Source organism: Sitophilus oryzae, unplaced genomic scaffold, assembly GCF_002938485.1.
Source record: "Sitophilus oryzae breed Bouriz unplaced genomic scaffold, Soryzae_2.0 scaffold_1745_pilon_pilon, whole genome shotgun sequence".
In the NCBI taxonomy this organism is placed as follows: Eukaryota; Metazoa; Arthropoda; class Insecta; order Coleoptera; family Curculionidae; genus Sitophilus; species Sitophilus oryzae.
In genome coordinates this window covers 2,404,701-2,425,554 of record NW_022146441.1, presented here as the reverse complement: position 1 = coordinate 2,425,554, position 20,854 = coordinate 2,404,701, and the positions used below count along the sequence as shown (strand labels likewise).

The 20,854-nt window shown below is 32.7% G+C and overlaps 1 protein-coding gene across 2 annotated transcripts in view; it reads right to left on the bottom strand.

Moving 5' to 3' along the window:
- LOC115881970 (1-phosphatidylinositol 4,5-bisphosphate phosphodiesterase epsilon-1-like) overlaps positions 1-20,854 on the bottom strand; it is a 264,861-nt gene that overhangs the window by 234,934 nt on the left and 9,073 nt on the right. The window contains exon 1 of one of the 2 annotated variants that reach the window (XM_030899729.1): positions 10,455-10,579. The exons of the other annotated variant lie outside the window; for it this stretch is intronic. The gene's annotated coding sequence lies outside the window, so the exon portion shown is untranslated. Of the gene's footprint in view, positions 1-10,454; positions 10,580-20,854 lie in introns of those variants that run through there. 2 annotated transcript variants of the gene reach the window in all.

The window sequence follows — 20,854 nt, the reverse complement described above, 5'->3', positions numbered from 1 at the left end:
AATCGTATTTTCAGGGGTCCAAATACACTACTTATAAATAAAGTATAAGACTTATTAAGATGAGGAAAAATATAATTTTTCGTGACTTTTTCAAACATCAAAATAATTTAAGCGGTTTTTTTTTCTATTAAAAATAAACTGTTATTGGTACGTTGCTTTTTTTTTCTTAAAAAAATCGAATGTCGGTGAAGTTGTTGTGGTCCAAATACATCCACATAAAATATAATTTATTATTTGGCAAAATTTTGATCCACAGACAAAATCTCGGGACTTCGCATCGCATCAAAATAAAGTATACAAAAGCGTATCTAGTTTTTCTCTATGATCTAAGATACTTTTTCCGGCTAATTTTTGCTCGCCACTGGCTGAAATGTTTCCGACGACACTCGTACGTGACCGTGAGGCGGTTTTTCACATTTTCCACAAGACCTTGTTTAGCTACTTGACGACGTTATAAGAGACCTACAGGTTGAAATTAAAAAAAATCACCTAGAATCTCCTTGTTTGTCATAATTTTGATTTTAGAAACAATACAAAAAAATCACTACTGCTATTACTGAGAAAATAACAAAAATATAATCTTCTGACTAGCAAAATCTCACTATTGTAATTATAAACAATATACAGTATGTCCCCGGATTGTTTTTACAAAAGGATTTTTTTTTATTATTGACATTTTGAGAAAAATGCATTCTGTTGACTTAGAATTATGAAGTTTGGCAAGTAATACCGTTTTATACTACAAACAAGTATAGGGAAAAATCTGAAAACTATACATTTGTAATAAACTCGTAAAAAACATAGTCTTTTGGTGGACGTCCAAACTCGCACTTGTCCGTTTTTTAAATTTTATATGAATGTAGAATCAATAGAACTCAAGACTATACAGGGTGGCCCGAACTGTATTCCGGAAACTTCGGCAGCATATTCTGCAGATAAAAATAAGTAAAATAATTCCTATAAATGTATGTCCTAAAATACTTAGTTTCGGAGATACAGGGTGTAGGAGTTTCATTTTTATTTCGATTTTTTACAAATAATTTCTGAGGCAACGTCAATATTTGGGTCAAAATTGGTGAGTTTTTTGACATAAAAAATTTGATTTTAATGTCAACATGACTCCTACTTGTAGAGGGCACCACCTACGTATTTTTTAATTGGTTTGAAGAGTAATAACTTTTCGTCCGTACCTGTATAAAACTACTGAGTAAAAAAATATACATTTACGGCGTGTTTTACGTAAAAAAGGTCTCTTGGTAAAAATCGATACGAATAATGTTTCTCGAGATATTTGGAATCGAAATTACCAATACCTGTCATCATTGACATAAATTAAACATGTTGACTAAATAGTTATTAGACTAAAATCATAAATTTGAAATGTTTTTGTGTCAAAAGTTCAACAGAAACTGTTTTATCATCATGTTTTCGCACAAAAAATTATGATTAATTTAAAAAAATAAAAATTTCCCTAATTTATTACTTGAGTCAAATAACTATCTATCTACTAAATGTGTTTATTTTTTGTCAAATAATGACAAGTATTGACTATTTACATTCTAAATATCTTATGAACGGTTGCACGTAGCGATTTTTACCAAGAGACATTTTTTTACGCAAAAAGTCACGAAAATATATTTTTACTTGCTCAGTAGTTTAATACAGGAGTAGAGGGAGATGGCCGATTCTGCATCAGGAGCAGGAGCAGGAGCAAGGAGCCGGAAGTGACGTCATCAGCTAAGAACATGTAAAATAGGCTAACAAACAAGAATAAACAGGTTTAAACCGCTTTGAACCGCTTTTGAACTGCTTTGAACAGCTTTTTAGCTTAAAACAACAGACCTGTTCATTTTTTGTTCAAACCTGTTTATTTCTATTTTAAAATGGTTCAAAGCGGTTTAAACATGTTTATTATTGTTTAATAGCCTATTTTACGTGTTCTTAGCTGATGACGTCACTTCCGGCTCCTTGCTCTTGCTCCTGCTCCTGCTCCTGATGCAGAATCGGCCATCTCCCTCTACTTACAGGTACAGACAAAAAGTTATTACTCTTCAAAACAGTTAAACCACATGTAGGTGGCGCCGCCTACAAATAGGACTCATATTGGCATCAAAATAAAATTTCTCATGTCAAAAAACTTCCAGACACCAATTTTCATCCAAATATTGACGTTACTTCAGAAATTATTTGGAAAAAATCGAAATAAAAATGAAACTTCTACAACATCCTGTATCTCCAAAACTAAGCATTTTAGGATATACATTTATACGACCTTTTTTATTTAATTTTATCTGCAGTATATGTTGTCAAAATTTCCGGAATACAGAATCTCAGAATGGTTTCTAAAGGAAAATTAGTCAAAATTATGATTTCCCGTTTTCCGAATCGGAATTGAAAATGGCCGAACAAACACCTTGCTGCTCGCTAATTTAGCTCGTTTATTTTATTTGTTTAAAACCGTTCCAGTCGATTGGAAAATTCTCCGAAAATTGGACGATCGATTACTTTTCCAAATCTCAGTCCAATTCAGCAGGGGGCAACCAGAGACATTAAAAACTATAGAATTCAGGTAATAGTAGTTTAGAAACCAAAACACTAATTCACCACAATAAACCAAAACACTTTACTTTTACACTGGACGCGCGTTTTGCTATCCATGTTAGCATCATCAGCAGATGATTAAAACTAAACTAATACCCACAAATTAAACGTTTATATAGGCACTCAGGCGTGACAAGATTAGCTAAGCGAGTCGAAACCAACCGAACGTAACAATCTATTACCGAAACTAGAGCAATGGGAACAGAGAACTAGAAGGAATTGGACTATAGTTCTCTGTTCATACAATCTTTACATTTATTAATTTTGACGATCTCAAATGCATTTAATTGCCTGTAATTTGAGACTTGTTTTATTAATTTTAAATGACTAATATCTATTCAATGTTCTTTATCACAAGATTTAGCCGGTCTACCATATTTTATTTAAGCCATATGTTCTTTAAATCTAGTTAATATTGATCTTCTAGTTTTTCAATATTAACTAGATTTAAGGAACAAATTTATTTTTAAACATAAACGTCCTTTTTGGTCCAACGCTGTGGTGTTTACAAAAAATAACTTTTCTATTTTCTAGATTTGCTTCTAGTGGCAAAAAACCGAGAAGCGTTGATTGAAAGAATTGGGAAGATACGCAACCTATAATAAGCAAATTCGTGACAAGGCTGATTTGATTTCCCCTTACGTTTCAAGTGCTGTACGGTGGAGACACCAATCGTTCTGCGGTCAACGCATAAAACACTTATTTTCTCTAATTCGGCCAGCGAAGGCATTTCGAAGACGGTATGGATCTGAGAGCGACAGTGTTGCCATATTGTAATACGTTTGACGAAAATATCTTTGGATGGAAAATCCACGTTTACGTACTAAGAATTTATTCTTGTTAAACATAGAATAAACAACATAAAAAATCTTTTATAGGTACTGAATATGTCGTATGATCGAAAAAATTCGTTTAGTTGGTTTGGAAATGACGAATTATTGACATTTACCATAATATTTTACATATGAAATAACAGCGATCTTCATTTCCAAGCCAACTCTGACGCCGTTCTTGGTTTAATAAGGTAATATTATATTAAATTGTTTAATGATCGAAAATTCGTATTATTAACGTAATGTACCGAAAATCCGTAAATCTACGGATTAATAATTAGTTCTGGCAACACTGTCTCCGGCAACCACTCACTCTGTCGACTGAAAGCAGAACTACGGTACAGTATTCTGTATCCGCTGCGCTGTAAACGACTACCAGCGCGCAGCGGCACGGAGCTAAACTAAATCCCGGAATTCTCAAATAGGCTGACGGTAACGCCAGCTACATCTCGGACAGCACGGGGGTGTCACTTGTATGGGAAAACAGGCAACAGGCAAATTTAAACGTGCCAGGACCAACGACAAAGAAAGCAACATCTGCCAGGCATTGGCTTTCTTTGTCACTCACATTGCTTAAATCATGATACCGCGGCCATTTTGTCAACAAAGAAGCTGGCCGGGCTGTCCTGGCAAGTGATTTAAAACAATTTTGCTTTTTACAATATTAAATTACCATTTGGATGTATTTAATGCGATTATTCAATTAACTGGTAAGTCAGAAATTACACACAAATACTTTATTCGTAAATACAACTAAGATGTAAACGTAGTTTTGTATTTTTAGATTTCAACTTTTGCAAAGACCCGCCGATAGAACTTGCCTGGCAGCGTACCTGTTTAACTAAACGTATTATTTCCTGATAATAATATCAAAACACGTAAGTACCTCTATAATTTATGATGACAAATGATTTTGATTATGTTTTATGTTATTTAAATACTTTCTAACCTCAAATAATAGTAAGATCCTTGTTTATATCGCACAGCCCGTTCAAAACTGTATTGTCTTCAAAAAATGTTTACAAAACAAACAATTATTACAAAAACAATGTCCTTTTAATCTGATTTATACCTCAGAAGGATGCCAGTAAAATTTTATTAAATCAACATTATATTATTTGGCCATTAATATCCAAAAAGGAGCATATTGCCTTAACTTAAATGTTCTTTTACTTCTGACAATGTTCTCTATATTCTCTATTTTGAGTTAGTAAACTTTTGAACGGGATGTGCGATATATAAAATACATAATATATCCAAGGGTATGATCTGATAAAAGTATTTTTGATGCATTTTTTGGTTGTTTATGCACGTTGGCTTGGTTTATGTTTTATTCAGCAATATAATTTTCATTATATTTATTTGGTATAACAGTTTTTTTTTGCCTTTGGAATGGCATGCATTGAGGCTAGATAGTGTTTCATTAGATCATTAAAGGAATTTAAATTAGCATATATTTTTTGTCATATTAGTGTGTTATCATGATACAGGTAGTTGTATCATAGTGCCTTATGCATGTTATTTACCTATTATATACTTATGTAATGTATTATCAGTAAATAGATGATAACATACTACTAAAATGTCTTTTTAATATTATGTTTATCTTTCCAATTCACTAGTTATTTGCAAAATGTATTTTGAACTAATTTAAGTCATTAATTGATCATCTTTCTTTTTCAGGTTCCGGGATATTCTTTTTCATTGTTAAAAAAAATATATATATTTCAATATTATTGTAATATAAATCGCAGCTCTAAAAAATAAAAATGATATTGTTTACTAATGTGTAATTTATTTACTATGAATTTTCTCTGAAAATAATAAGTCTTTAATAATATCATTGATTTGCTGTGTAAAGTTCATAGACATATTTTTTAATACATTAAATTATATTAAAGTAATAAAAAATATGTTTATTAACTTTAAACAGTAAGTCAGTGATACTTATAAATATATTTTTTTAAAAATTTCTCCTCTTTTCCCCTCAATTTAGCTAGTACTGCCAGGCGACACCAGGTGGCGTCTGTTTCCATTTTTTAACATGAAGTTAGCATTTCTTTAATGTACCTATTCTCTGTCGGACAGGTTTTGTGCCACGAAATCGCCCATAGGATTGCGCATCTTCTTATTTCTTTAATCAACGCCAGAAGTCTTTTCAAGATATCTATTTCTTCTATTGTCTACGAATTCTAGCTTTACGCTCGCATAAAATAGCGTAACGACAGGCAGGTGGACCGTGCCAAAAACAAAAATAACCGCAAATATTATCGTCGGGATCGATCTTATTATTATTATTATTGCGAGAGCCAGAAGCCCAGTTGAATCATCATTGCGAGCCAGCGTTTACCGAAAATAAATCACATCGATTGAGCAACTTTTCGGCGACATTGAATTGAATCCGCGTCTATAATTAATAGTCCATGAAAATTACCTATACCCGGTGTTGCATCGTCGGACGGGACGTAGGAAATCCCATGTAAATTTTAATGGGGTCAATTATTGGCTTCCCTAATTATTTTAGAGAATAATTCTATTTAGTTTTATTGAAGAGCACTAAAACCCACATTCAAAAGAATAACTTTAGATATTTTTGATTAGCTCGTTTACGAGTTATTGCCCGATTTCTTTTTAAATATTTCTCCTTTCTTATGGCCCTGTATTTACTTATGAGCACCAGTCAAGGTAAAAGATAACTGTCAAATGCAGTTGTCATTTCAGAAATTTACCTATTTAGTGCTTTATTATTATTGAAAACTCATTCCTACATCGGAAATCTATATCTTAATCTATTGCATTCGGCAGAAATAGCATTTTTTAACTCGTCTAGATTTGTGTATTTTTTATCCTTGTATATCCTGTTTTTTAAATGGCTCCAGAGAAAGAAATCGTTTGGCGAAATATCAGGAGACCTTGCTGGCCAATTTACTGTATGATTCAATAACGTTTCCGTTAAAACTATTGTCTAAATATTCCCGAACAGCCAGGGTACTATGTGCCGGGCAGCCATCCATTTGGTACCAAGCTTCCTGATTTTCCCTAGCGGCATTATGTAAAGCAGGTAAAATGTGATGTTCGTGTAGTTCCAAATAATATTCTGCATTTAAATTTCGCGTAAGAAATAATGGCCCGATAATATTGTGTCAGAATATCCCTGCCCAAACATTTACTTTCTGTGGATATTGCGTCCTTGTTTCGACAAACCTGTGTTGGTTTTCTTTGTTCTAATATCGATAATTTTGAACATTGGGTTCATTATTAAACTATGAACATTGGGTTCATTATTGTAAACGTGCATTCGTCAGTGAAACATATGTTTTTTAAAAATTCCCTATCCGTGTTTGCTCTTTCCATCATATCAAAACAAAACGCTTGCCGCCGTATTTCGTCCCCATCTCGTAGCTCTTGGTGCTTTTCATATTTGAAGGAATAGTATTTATGTCGTTTCAAAATTCGAAATGCTGTAGTGTGATCTATTCCTATTTCATCTGTTTTACTTACTCTGTTTTACTACTTTACAAAGTTTCCTTGTGCTGATCTTTCCATCGTTCTCTTCCACGCACAATAAAACTTCCAAGTCGGTATCATTTCTTGCACCTTCTCTTTGTTCCTGCCTTGCTTCACATCTGCAGTTATTTATTAGGGTACCTTTGGCCTCAAATCTCTGGATATTCCTTGCGATTGTAGATTTTCCAGGTATCGGTCTATTCGGATACAGAGCAACAAACATGTCCGACACCTTTTGATAACTATTTCCTTGATAATACCATTTAATCATCAATACTTTTTATTCGGTAGTGTAATTCATGGCTAATATTTTCGATGTAGGTATGAGTTTTTAATAATATTAATAAAGCACTAAATAGATAAATTTCTGAAATGACAACTTCATTTGACAGTTATCTTTTACCTTGACTAGTGCTCATAAGTAAATACAGGGCCATAAGAAAGGAGAAATATTTAAAAAGAAATCGGCGATAACTCGTAAACGGGCTAATCCAAAATATCTAAAGTTATTCTTTTGAATGTGGGTTTTAGTGCTCTTCAATAAACCTAAATAGAATGATTCTCTAAAATAATTAGGGAAGCCAATAATTGACCCCATTAAAATTTACATGGGATTTGCTATGTCCCGCTCGACGATGCAACACCCGGTATAGTATACAGGGTCCGGCAATAGTGCGTCAGGTATATATAGCTCATAAAATCTCTTTGGTTTTTTCCATAAAAACATTTCTTTAAAAGTTATTCGCGGTCAAAGTTTTGCACATAGTTCATAATCAATTTTTTCTATCATTCACTGCAAATTCTAATTGCGCCTTTTGATTTTGACTAAAAAAAGATCTAGAGCCACACTTTTTTCAATAAAACAACATTTCTTTACCAACTTTAATATGGAAAACTAATATTGCCCCATCTATGATCAATTATTGATCAGAACTATAATTTAAGGTTATTGTTTCATTTTTGCCTTTCGCGCATACGCGTTTTCCGTATTAAAGTTGGTAAAGAAATTTTGCTTTAAAAAATGTACATAACTTTGACCGCGAATAACTTTTAAAGGAATATTTTTATGGAAAAAACTAAAGAGGCCTTTTTTGTAGAGCGTAAATTTTTTTATTAGAATAGGTCTTTGTCGAAGCTGTAGGTTAATTTGCTTTGGAGCTAAAAAATTAAATGCAAAAGGTCAGAAAATCCCATGTTATTATGGGAAAAGTATCATGATTCCGGCACCGTTTAAATTAAAAATTAAGAGCTTGCAAAAAAAATCAACTTGGGAAATAACAGATGCACGACGGACTATTGTAGGACCCTGTATTCATTCAATGTCTAATTAAAAAGAATTCTAATAAGAATCAAGCTGCAAGACTTGAGAAAAAAAACCATGTCAAAGAACACTTTTTTCTTTAATCTCCAAGCGGGATTTTTCAAATTACAATAGCAATTAGCCTCGCAAACGCCAAAAGCCAGAAAAATCGAGAGAAAAAAACCAGACCAAACTCTTTGCCTAATTTAACCGTTCTCTCCAATTCTTTTTTTCTGCTTGTCCAAGTTGAAATTAAATGCAAATCCAGTAAAAAACAACAACTCTTTCACTTTTCGTTGAATCTTAATACTGTTTTTCTGTATTTTGGGGACTTAGTTGCTCTGAGGAAATTCTGTGTTAATTTTTATCCAGAATAAAATTATATTTTTATGCAAAAATGAAAAATTTCCTTAATCCCATCTCGTACTAAAGTTTTTGACGGTTGTTAACAAGCTATATTATGTAGGAAAGTATGTTAATCTACAACACAACTAATTTAATCAAGTAGTAATCCAAACTCGTACGAACTTTGTGTTACTTGCCGACGAGCTGTTATGTATACTGGATTATAAAACAGAAACAGAGCAAAACAATTAGGTACAAGACTCAAATAATCAAGGAAAAGTCAAGGTATAGTAGTTACTAGAAACTATGACGAGATATATAGTATGTTTTTTTTTAAATGGCGCTTTTTATGAAGTCATGGCCAACTATGGTTTCCATTTAAAAAAAAACATATTATGTTTGTGTCATATGTCAAAAATGACAGGCTTTAGAAAAAAATCGGAGAACACAAACTCCTTAGGAATGTGATTAACTACAACTTTTATCTGAAAACTTTTTGTCTAAAATAGGTTATAATGGAATTAGGGACAATTTTTAAAATAGCCGAAATTTGTATCTAGTAAGCCATAAACTTTTTCAAAAATCTGAAGGGCGCATATTTATGACCCCACTAAACTGAAAATCTTTCCCCATTTAACCGACTCTCTATCTCCAGTAGTTTCCGAGATATCCATAGAGAGCATCGTAGAAAACTCACCCTGTAGAAACCAAGAAGAAAATATTATATATTTTAGAAGGTTAGGCGTAGAATTTTGAACATCCTGTATGATTTACGATTACCATATTTATAACAAAGTAAATATAGACCATCTAAAGTAAACACCTAATATAGTTGTGATTTCAGGACAATTCGTCTATTTATACTAATTTTTTTAAGAAAAGCTGAAAAAAATATATTTTTTATTTATTTATTAATATCTCTGAAACTATCGAAATATATTTACTCATATCTTAGGATTTTGTCATATCAAAATTCATAAAATTTTACAAAGAATTTAAAAATATCATAAAAAATGGGGGTCCCCATTTAAAATAAGACATTTGCTGTCAACTTCCGGTACTTCCGGAAGTGTCGCCATATTGAAAATAGTTTTAATCGATAGATCTCGTTGTGAAACATTGATGTGCAAAAAATCTCCGATGTAGATATTGTAGTTCTCTAAAAACTTCTAATGCACGCTCAGCCCGGGACACCCTGTATATGTCCGGTTAATGTCGATGTTACGGTTAAGGTCCGATGTCCGGTTAATGTCGACATTACCCGGTTAATCTCGAGAATAACACACAACAAAACAACCAAAAACATAATCTAACCCAAATATTAACATGTTAATGCTATTTTTGATAATGGTTAAAATGCCCCATACATCCAATACCTACTGTTCTAGTAAGACCACAATGCTCTGTATTTTCTTATTCTAGGTACACCTTTTAATTAGTAAATAACAGCAGTTTTAATAAAATCGGTGACATGACAAAAATCACAAATTTTCATGACTATGTATGGAAAAAATCGAAAAAATGCACATATTTTACCATGTTTTACACATTTTCAAAGGGTTTTTAAGAAAAATAATAAACACAATAGCAAACAATCGAACGAAAACATTTAAATCTTGTAATTTCCTGAACATTCATAGCAAATATCCATGAAAAAATTACGTCAAAATATTTTTGTTGGTAATAATAAATTGCATAATATCAGAGACCATACTTTTTTAATCAATAACAACAATAAAATAAACTCTGTTATAATATATCCTATCCTCCTAATCCATCCCCTTTAAAAAGTAATAAATCTTATAGTTTTCTAAATACCCTCACAAATATCGCTGAAAAAAATATTCAATCAAAAAAGTTGGACTTACCCCAATAATAAAATGTCCAGCACAGGTAAAACACTGTTTTTCAATACACTATTGATTTCAAACACAGCACAAAACACTATAATACTTTAATTTTTTTCATAAAATGTCTTTACAAATTTGTTGACTGACAGCGCAAATAAAAACAAAAGACTGGCGGGTTTGTTGACAACTGGACAAGCGCAAATGTCGCTCATAGCCTACTTTTTCGAATTATATGGTTCTTTCTCCGTGTTTTGAAATATCTCAAGACGATTTTGCTTCATTTAAGTACTAAGTTACTAAGTACAGGGTGGTCCGAACTGTATTCCGAAAACTTCGGCACCATATTTTGTAGATAAAAATAAGTAAAAAAGTTCGTATAAATGTATGTCCTAAAATGCTTAGTTTCGGAGATACAGGGTGTAGAAGTTTCATTTTTATTTCGATTTTTTCCAAATAACTTCTGAAGTAACGTCAATATTTGGATGAAAATTAGTGTCTGGGAGTTTTTTGACATGAGAAATTTGATTTTGATGTCAATATGACTCCTACTTGTAGAGGGCGCCATCTACATCTTTTTTAATTGGTTTGAAGTGTAATAACTTTTCGTCCGTACCTGTATAAAACTACTGAGTAAAAAAATATACATTATCGACGTTTTTTACGTAAAAAAGGTCTCTTGGTAAAAATCGCTACGAATAATGTTTCTCGCGATATTTGGAATTGAAATTATCAATACCCGTCATCATTGGCATAAATTAAACATGTTAACTAAATAGTTATTAGACTGAAATCATACATTTGAAATGATTTTGTGGCAAAAGTTTAACAGAAACTATTTTATCATTATTTTTTCGACGAAAAATTTATGATTAATTTAAAAAAATAAAAAGTTCCCAAATTTTTCTTTATTTTTGGTCAATAATTACATGTATTGACTACTTCCATTTTAAATATCTTGAGAACGGTTGCTCGTCGCGATTTTTACCAAGAGACATTTTTTACGTAGAAAATGACTGAAATGTATATTTTTTTACTTAGTAGTTTTATACAGGTGCGGACGAAAAGTTATTACTCTTTAAAACAGTTAAAACACATGTAGATGGCGTCACCTACAAATAAGTGTCATATTGGCATCAAAATTAAATTTCTCACGTCAAGAAACTCACAGACACCAATTTTCATCCAAATATTAAGGTTACTTCAGAAGCTATTTGGAAAAAATCGAAATAAAAATGAAACTCCTACACCCTGTATCTCCGAAACTAAGCAATTTAGAACATACATTTATACGAACTTTTTTACTAATTTTTATGTGCAAAATATGCTTTCGGAATACAGTTCGGACCACCCTGTATATAAGATACATTTATCTTTTTTAGTTTTGTTTATTTAATAGTTACTGGCTTTTAAATAAAACCACATCGTACTGTTTTCGAATCGACTAAAGCAACATTCGTCTGCATCTACCGAGAAATCCAGAAGTTTTATTTGATTTAATGGCGTTCCAATATTTGCTCGCCCGTAATTCCGTCTGAAAATCTGGATATTGCCAGAAATAATGATGTCGAACTCGAATAAAAAAAACCTTTTAACCGTAAAGTAATCCACCATTCTAATTCTAGTTGTTATGCCTCTGCACTTTTATTTGATTTGTCCCATTTATTTTCTCCATTAATTTTAATCTCGGGATCTATGTTCTATAACTTTATATCTAGAAAAACAGAGAAAAAAACTGGACAAGCGCGAGTCGTACTTACTGCAAGACTATATGTTTTATGATTTCAGATTTTTCTCTATACAGGGTGGCACCTCTCATACGACGCGGAGGCTCCATGGAGAACGGTACTTTATATCGAAATGAAATTTTGCTTAACATATATGTAGGTTAGTTTAGAGCATTTTTTTTAAATATAGAGGATTCTACAGGGTATCCCCAAAAAAAGTTACGCATCAAAGCTTCGTTCCATCGAAAACGTTCCGCAAGGCATAACGGCCAGGGTAATTTTTTTTTCAGAAAATTTAAAAACGTGTCAATTTTGTTTGTGAGGGGGACAACTTTTGCCCCAAAAATGATTGCAAAATATTCAACCCTCTAAGCGGGGGTGTCATCCCCCATTTTTTTTCAAATGGAAAGTGGGGTCAACTGGTACCGCAATGAAAAGGGCTTTCTATTCTCTATACTTTGCGGCTTCGTTTTTGAAAATCGGTCGAATCATTGAGAAAATATGAAGGATTGAAATTTGAAGTTTATTTAAACATTTATCAGAGTAAATATTAAGGGTAAATTCCTTCGAACAATTTGCAGTTTTTTCTTATTATTTCTAGATGTTTACGCATTTTTTCACTTGCCCCAAGGTTGAACGATCCGGTGCGGTAGTTGCTAGATACCTGTTCTGTGACTTATGCGTTGAAGTTCTTCTCAATATCGTTAAATTTTTTAACAATTATTAAGGTGCGTATTCATTATCCGCACGAACGAACGAACGAACGAACGAATGTTCGCTAGTGGTATGGACGGGGACCGCACGATAGAACCGCACGAGAAGACCGCACGCATTTCTTCATTCGCGCGCCAGTTCAAATCGTCAAGATATTGTTATAAACCTGTTTTTTTTGTTTATATACCGTCATTGAATTATCGCTAAGCAAGTTACTATGGAGCAGTGCATAAGGAGTCGGGCTAGGAAGCGAGAGACCGGAGTTCGAATCTCGGCCGGAACATCACTTTTTATTTTTTTTTAAATACTGTTGTATTCTATAGTTTATTTTTGTAGTATAAGAAAAAGAACTATTTATTCTGTTATTTTTAATCTCCGTTATTAATATAAATTGATTGTTAGTACAATACCTCATTTAATATAAAATAATATTCTACTTTTTGAAATGTATCGGGCCCTAATTGTACCTAAAAGTAATATATTTTTAGTGATATACCATATTGTAAACTATTTAATATTTTAGTCACTTAAAAAGTTAATTTGCATTGAATAATTGCCTACCATTAAAGGAAATTTGAGCTATATAATCCTTGATGGGCATATTCTGGGTATGCAAATACTTCCTTTAAATTTTGGGTGTCGTTCAACCGATTTATTCTCAAAACCAGAAACTTCTACATATAAAAAGAAGCAGAGGTCACTAATTATAATAAACTTCACCCTTGGTATTACTTCCACTAATTATAATAAACTTCACCCTTAGAATTACTTCTATCACAATTACAATACGTTCATCTGCATTGGCATTTTCTACTTTTCGATGGGAAACAATAAACTTCCCAATATTTTTTAAATGATGTAACAATTCCTCTTGTGGTTACTTTTCCATAGATATCCTCAACTCTGTCCTCATGTGAATTCAGAGGCAATGAAAATGAAAATTATTTACCATAAACATCGCAAACTAAAAACCTAATAAACAATTTTATACCGAATATAGAAATAAATTCAGTATTCTTACCTATCGTCCAAATCCATGTTAATAGATAATTATTATTTTTAAATATATTTTTGGAACTGCTGGTTTTAGTAATTATTAAATTAAACGAACTAAAAAGTCTTAAAATAAACAATTCTTAACCATAACCCCAAAAATTGCAGATCTCCTGTCAACTTTCTTTATTTTTTATTTATTCATTATTTTCCTAGTGACGTCACAGGTGGTATGCGCGAACTGAACGAAATTGGAGCCGCTATCGATCATACCTTGTATTCTTTTACCATGACGTCTAAACGCCTTTGATGTACCGACTCGAAGCGGATGGTCGAGCGCACGAACGAACGAACGGCCGCATGCGTTCGGTCCCCGTCTAAATATACCGCACTTTCATTCGTTCGTTCGTTCGTTCGTTCGTTCGGATAATGAATACGCACCTTAAATCTGAAAGCGCACGCAGGCGAACGCCTTTGATGTACCGACTCGAAGCGGATGGTCGAGCGCACGACCGAACGAACGGCCGCATGCGTTCGGTCCCCGTCTAAATATACCGCACTTTCATTCGTTCGTTCGTTCGTTCGGATAATGAATACGCACCTTTATGGTGTACTCACTTGCAGAAAAAGTGGAAATAATCGATATTTATTTTAAAAATAATGAATGTGGCAATCGGGTTGCGCAGATATTCAATGAACGCCATCCTGACAAATGCCTTTATGACAAAATTGTTCGAGAGTTAGTAGCAAAATTTCGCGAAACTGGTTCTGTTATGAATAAAAAGAGGCAGAGGGAAATTCCTGTAGTAAATGAAGCTATGGAGGTATTCGTATTGGGCCAAGTTGCCATGGATAGTACGCTGAGTACAAGAAAGTTAGCCAATGAGACCGGCGTGAATCGTACAAGCGTCCAAAAGATATTAAAAAAACACAAGTTGCACCCGTACAAAATTCAGTTGGTACAAGAACTCAACGAAGACAATTTTGATCGTCGCTTGCAATTTTGTGAAACTATGACTGAACGAGTGAACTTTCTTTTTGAACGATGTAGTTAATCGGCACAACTGTTGGTACTGGGCTGAGGACAACCCCAGGGTTTTTCACGGGGTGCACACACAAAACCCTCAGAAATTGAACGTGTGGGCTGGTATTTTTGGAAATTCTATTGTGGATCAGTTTAACGATATTGAGAAGAACTTCAACGCACAATTCACAGAACAGCTATCTAGCAACTGCCGCACCTGATCGTTCAACCTTGTAGCAGGTGAAAAAATCCGTAAACATAAGAAAAAAAATCAAATTGGTCGAAGGAATTTATCCTTGGCAAAAGTTGTCCCCCTCGCAAACAAAATTGACGTGTTTTTGGATCTTTTGAAAAAAATAATACCCTGGCCGTTATGCCTTGCGGAACGTTTTCAATGGGCCACCCTGTATATTAACTGATTTTCGGATTCTACTAAGACAATAAAGATGAGTTTCATTAAAGAAGCATATGCCTAAAATAGTGAAAATAAAGAATACATTTTAAACTTCAATAACAGCTACCTAAATTGTAATTTACCCTGTATAGCTTGATATTTAGTTAAAATAACCCTTGTATGTTAAATTAAATTAAAATTTGACACGAAAAGCTATACAGGGTGAGACAAAATTAATATTAAACATTGGTCACATTTAAAAGCAAGTTTCTCCTTTATTTTAAATGGTAAACACCCAGTATATTATTCAGATATTCAATGGAGAATTGATATATCTTCAACAATGAACAGTAAATTTTAAATAACTAAATTGTCACTCTAAATCGCTCTCTTTTTTAGACAGATGTCACAATTCTTGTCGTTATTCGAATTCTCAGAATGTTGTTAACAAAAGTTTCATCTTAAAGTAAAATTTTAATCAATCACAATTGTTTATCTCCATCATTTACCAGATTAATAATACAGAAATTACAGTTCAGTTACAAAGAATTCATCATTTATAGTGATTTACAGTAATTTTATTAAATTATACGAATATTCTCGTTGATTATTGGTTTAAAAATAGCTATAACAGTGTCCTCCAATGAAAATGCGAGTTACTAACTCTAAATTCTAATTCTGAGCTGGCAAATGAGCTAGATGCTTTACCGAGACCGTTATTCAGAAGCTACAAACCTATCGATGAAGTAAATTATCTATATCGAAATAACGGGGTAAAATTGTTTTACAAAGAGGTAGATCTACCGCGAATTGGGTAGCTGTGGCAACACTGCCGCTATCAGTTTCCCTCTCGCTAGCTCGCGCGTCACGGCCGTCTCGCATGCGTCACGGACGTCTCGCGGTCTTGAATTTTTGCTCCCAAAAATTCAGGTTTTCGCTTAAACAAATTCTTTTCATCCAGGTAGTTCATCAATTTTATATTTAAGGAAATATTCCTTATGGAGAGTATACAACAGCTTGCCCGACACAATTACTTTAACGTGCGTCGTAAACTTCAAGCTATACACCATATAAAAAGTATTAAAAGTTTTAAGATTCGTTGTAAAACTTGTAGTTTTATTAAAAAATCTAACAGCACCAACGTTTCTATGGCCATGCTCGAAATATATTGAAAAATTTTTCGATGCATTGTATTAGAAAATCCCAAAGACCATTCGGTCCGAAGAGCTTTTCATATTTCATTTTACGTGGGTGTCATTCGAAGTCTTACAGATGTTCTTGAACGACAATAATGCAAATATATAGAGAAATCAATTTCAAATATACGACGTCCACGGGCAAGAGTGCTCTACCACAGATTATACAGATTATAAACTTTGTTTTTTCTTTATTGTTTTTCGTGGTTCCAATTTTCTGAATCGGGCACTAGTTAGGTTACTAGTTTGCGTACATAGCACGCCCACTTACGGCTTCTAAAATTGTGCACATCGCCTGACCGGCACAGTTATTAGTAGTAGTGGGAACTATCGAATGAATACTATCGAAACATTCGATAGTTGCAATTCATTCGAATAATTCGATAGTTAGTAAGAAAACATTCGTTGAAAACTATTCGAATAAAAATTATCGAATAGATCCGTCATCTGCCTTGATCAATTACACCAAGCTCTATTTCTAAATAACATTAAAAATTGCTTAAATGAGCATGTGCGGGTATTTGACAACCGGGGCCAGCCGGCGAGATCTTTTATTTTAGGTTATGTTTGAATTGTTTTGAATTATTACTTTAGTTTTATTAGGTAATTTGATATTTAAGTAGCTAGGATTAGTTTTAATTAAATAAATATGGCCTAAAATATGGATTCCACCTCTTCCAATATTAAAGAACCTATAAAGAGGCTTAGGTTTACAGCAGATGACGACTTAGCCCTTCTAAGAGAATTTGTTGCTTGTTGCCCTATACCCACTGGCAGACGTTGAACAATAAAGCACCGAAAATAAGCACTTTAGCCCTTTAGTTTTAAAATACCTAGTAAACAAAACAATTTCAAAGTTTTAAATTCAAAGTTCGGTTAAGTTTAAATAGCGGACGCGACGCGAACAGAATTCTTTCCGATCCGATAACTATAAATGAAGAGAGTTAATACCACCTTACGTAAAGGAAATAACACATGGCCTTATTAACGTCCATGCACGCTATTCGGTTTAGCGATATCTCTCTATTACGCTGTTAATTGTTATTTTACGCGAGTTTATTTTTGCGCACAGGAAATTTTACTCGTTTGCACATCGTCATAAAAAACAATTTTCGTACCACGAATTAGGGATAAAATTTTTATCTGTATACTTATAGTATACCTAATCTGTGGTTCTACCAACCTCTCTTCCTGGAGAAAAAAATTTATAAGCTTAGCATTGAGCTCTTATTCATTTTATTTAAATCTAATAAAATAAATTGTGTACGAAATCAACAATCAATTTTTAATATTGACATTAATCGATGTCCGTCAATAAAATTATAACCCCAAAACAAATAACAATGACAATTACCTACTAAAAAGAATATGCAGTAATTTACGAAATACCAAAATAACGTCACCAATCTCTTTCATCTGGTTGGCAAGGGGTTGAGAGAGTTCGACAATATAATGACGTGACGTTGAACATTCTATGCACACCCTGTATAATATCCAGGTCAACGGTAAATCCCAATTTCGATTTGGTGTGTTTGCTTGAAAACCGATCGACTTGAATGCAGAGGCTAAAAGGAAAATCGAATCCAGTCGATCCGAGAACAATATTACGTCTGTTCCAAGTGTTCTAGATCGCCCTGATTTAGTTCCATGTTGACACAGAATCCTGACACTATTGGCCGTGGCTTAGTATTAAAATATAACATAGTTTGGTTAAAAAGCTCTATTTTACAACTACTACACTCTGTTCTTTTTTTTTCTCAGGTAAGATTTCGACAGACGCTAACAGAAGAAAAGCAGATGACGTCCCATACCAATCTATTTATTTTACTAAAAAAAGTTTCTAATATTTTTTAAGTTAACTATGGATGGGTTTAAATATAAATCCGTCATACGTCGTCTCTTGTTGATTTTAACCAGTTTTATTGGTTTATTTCAAAAATGACAGATCATATTTCAATTTTATTGGTTTGACGGAACGATGAACGATAAACGGACGCCGATGCGTATGAACTCGCCTTTAGATTTTTGAGGCTTAGCAAAGTCTTGCCAAATTATAGGTTATAATTTTGTGTCAACTTATGTCAAATATCTACGTTTTGGAAGATGATGCATTTTGATTCATGTTATACGTGTGTTGTGTCTTTTGAAGTCAAGTGGAGGAAAAATCGAGGGAAAATTAACTGTAGAACCAGAGCACAGTTTATAGTTAATACTCGCTGCCCAGGCAGAAAGTCTTATACGCCAATAAAGTTACCATCAATAAAGTTTGTATACCATCTCGTCCTAGATAAGTGCATCTCGTATATGGTACAAGGATCGTACTAAACATATACTAAAAACTGGAGTAGCTGTAAAATATCGACATCACACGATAGGTAAATAATGGATTTTAGTACTGCAGAAAAATAATATCAAAAGGTACTGGTTGAAAAAAATTAAGATTAAAGTTAATAATTAATTAATCAACCTTTAAGGTATAAAATTTGGTAAGTGTTATTATTAATAAAATAGTTTATTTTATTTATGTTATTTTATTTATTTCTGTAGAATATTACAAATTTGTATTTGTAAGTTTCTTGAAGCTTGAAAGTAGGAAATAGTTCTTTTTTATATTCTTTTGGTACGTGGTGTTTTGTCCTTGTTTGTTTTGTATTAACACATACCTTTTTTTTAAATAAAATAACTCGATTACATTTTTTTAGTTTTATACAGTTTTTTTAACAATATTTTGAAGTAATCACTTGTCACTCAAATTTTAAAATATATTAATTTCCTGCTATGCGTTCCAATTGTACCAACTTATTTCTTTGTAAAGTAAAATAAACTACTTTGTAATTCAAATGACAGACACATCTATCACTAATGACACACACATCTATCTTGTCGTTGGACAGACTATATTAAAATATAACAGAGTTCGGTTAAAGAGTTCTATTTTGCAACTACTACTATATTTTTCTGTCAATAAATCGAATTGCTAGTAGATATACCGTATGATCTAATAAAAACGACGTGGCGCGGCGTTGAGATAAACCGCCTATTTAAAAATAGACATATTTCTTTAAATTCAAAAACACTTAGTTTTAAGGCACTCTTAATACATAAATAAAAAAATATGGTAGAGGGAATCAAACTAGGTAGAGGGAAATCAGGCGACGAACAAAGATAATAGATGTTAAATAATAGCTTTTTTTCCATAGCAACTGTTAAACTATACTGCCTTATATCTATCAAAAATAGTAGATAAAATAGTACTTTAATCGCAAGGGTAGATTAAATGATACTTTAACAGCGAGGATAGGTTAAAAACTTTATTTCTTCTCGCACGTTTTTTAATTACTTCCATTTTTGAAAATTGTTGTATTCTTTTTCATAAGTTATTCGGGATTTAAATGGAAGCAGTTTGGATATGGCGTTTATCCCCTCAGCCTGAATATCTGTTGGTAATTTACTTATTTCGTTTTGAGCCATTTCTGGCTCCAATTCAATCAGCAATCGACACGAAAGAGAATTAAAAAATATTGACTCAAAACTGACAACTAAAGAGACTATTAAAAATAGAAAAATAATAGGGTGGAGTAAATGAATTCGTTATTTTTTTAAATACTATCTATGAAAAATGAGATGTAAATAAAAAAAGGAAAACCGCAAGAGTATTGCATGTTGTTTGTTGGTCTTGCAGATCTAGCACTAGCCTGATCTAAAAGACCACAGTATCGCTTATTACTATAAGTACCGTATAAACCTATAGTAAACACTTTCTTATATCTCATGACTTAAATTTAGTTTAAATTCATAGAAACCTAAAGTCAAATTCATTGTAGGGAACACAAATGAATTTATTAAGTACCTAAGCCAGTCACAAAACAAACTTGAGGTACTCATAATAAATCACAATAAGCTAGATGTGTTGGACATAGGACTCCTGGCAATCACCAATCGACACGAAAGATAATTAAAAAATATTGACTCAAAACTGACAACGAAAGAGACAGCTTTATTTATTTGTCAAATTACATAGAAACCATCACCAACCCAGCACAATATTTTTTCTACTCGTAATAAATTCCTTGAAATAATAATTTCTGAATATTTTTTGAAACGTAACTCGCTATGGAAAACAATATTGTTTTATACACGACGATAAAATTGCATTATCGCCTCCCGAAATTAATCTTTTCGGTCGACGATAAAATACCATTTTATCGTCTTGTATAAAAAATAACTATTAAATCATACGCTCTGTATATTTTTAATGTCCCCGAAGTGCTTCTCAAACTCAATACGACGAAAGATTTAAATTAAAAGAAAAGAATGAGGAAAAATGATGGCGGGTAGAGATTAAACCAGGAAAACTATCAAGAGAAAATTCG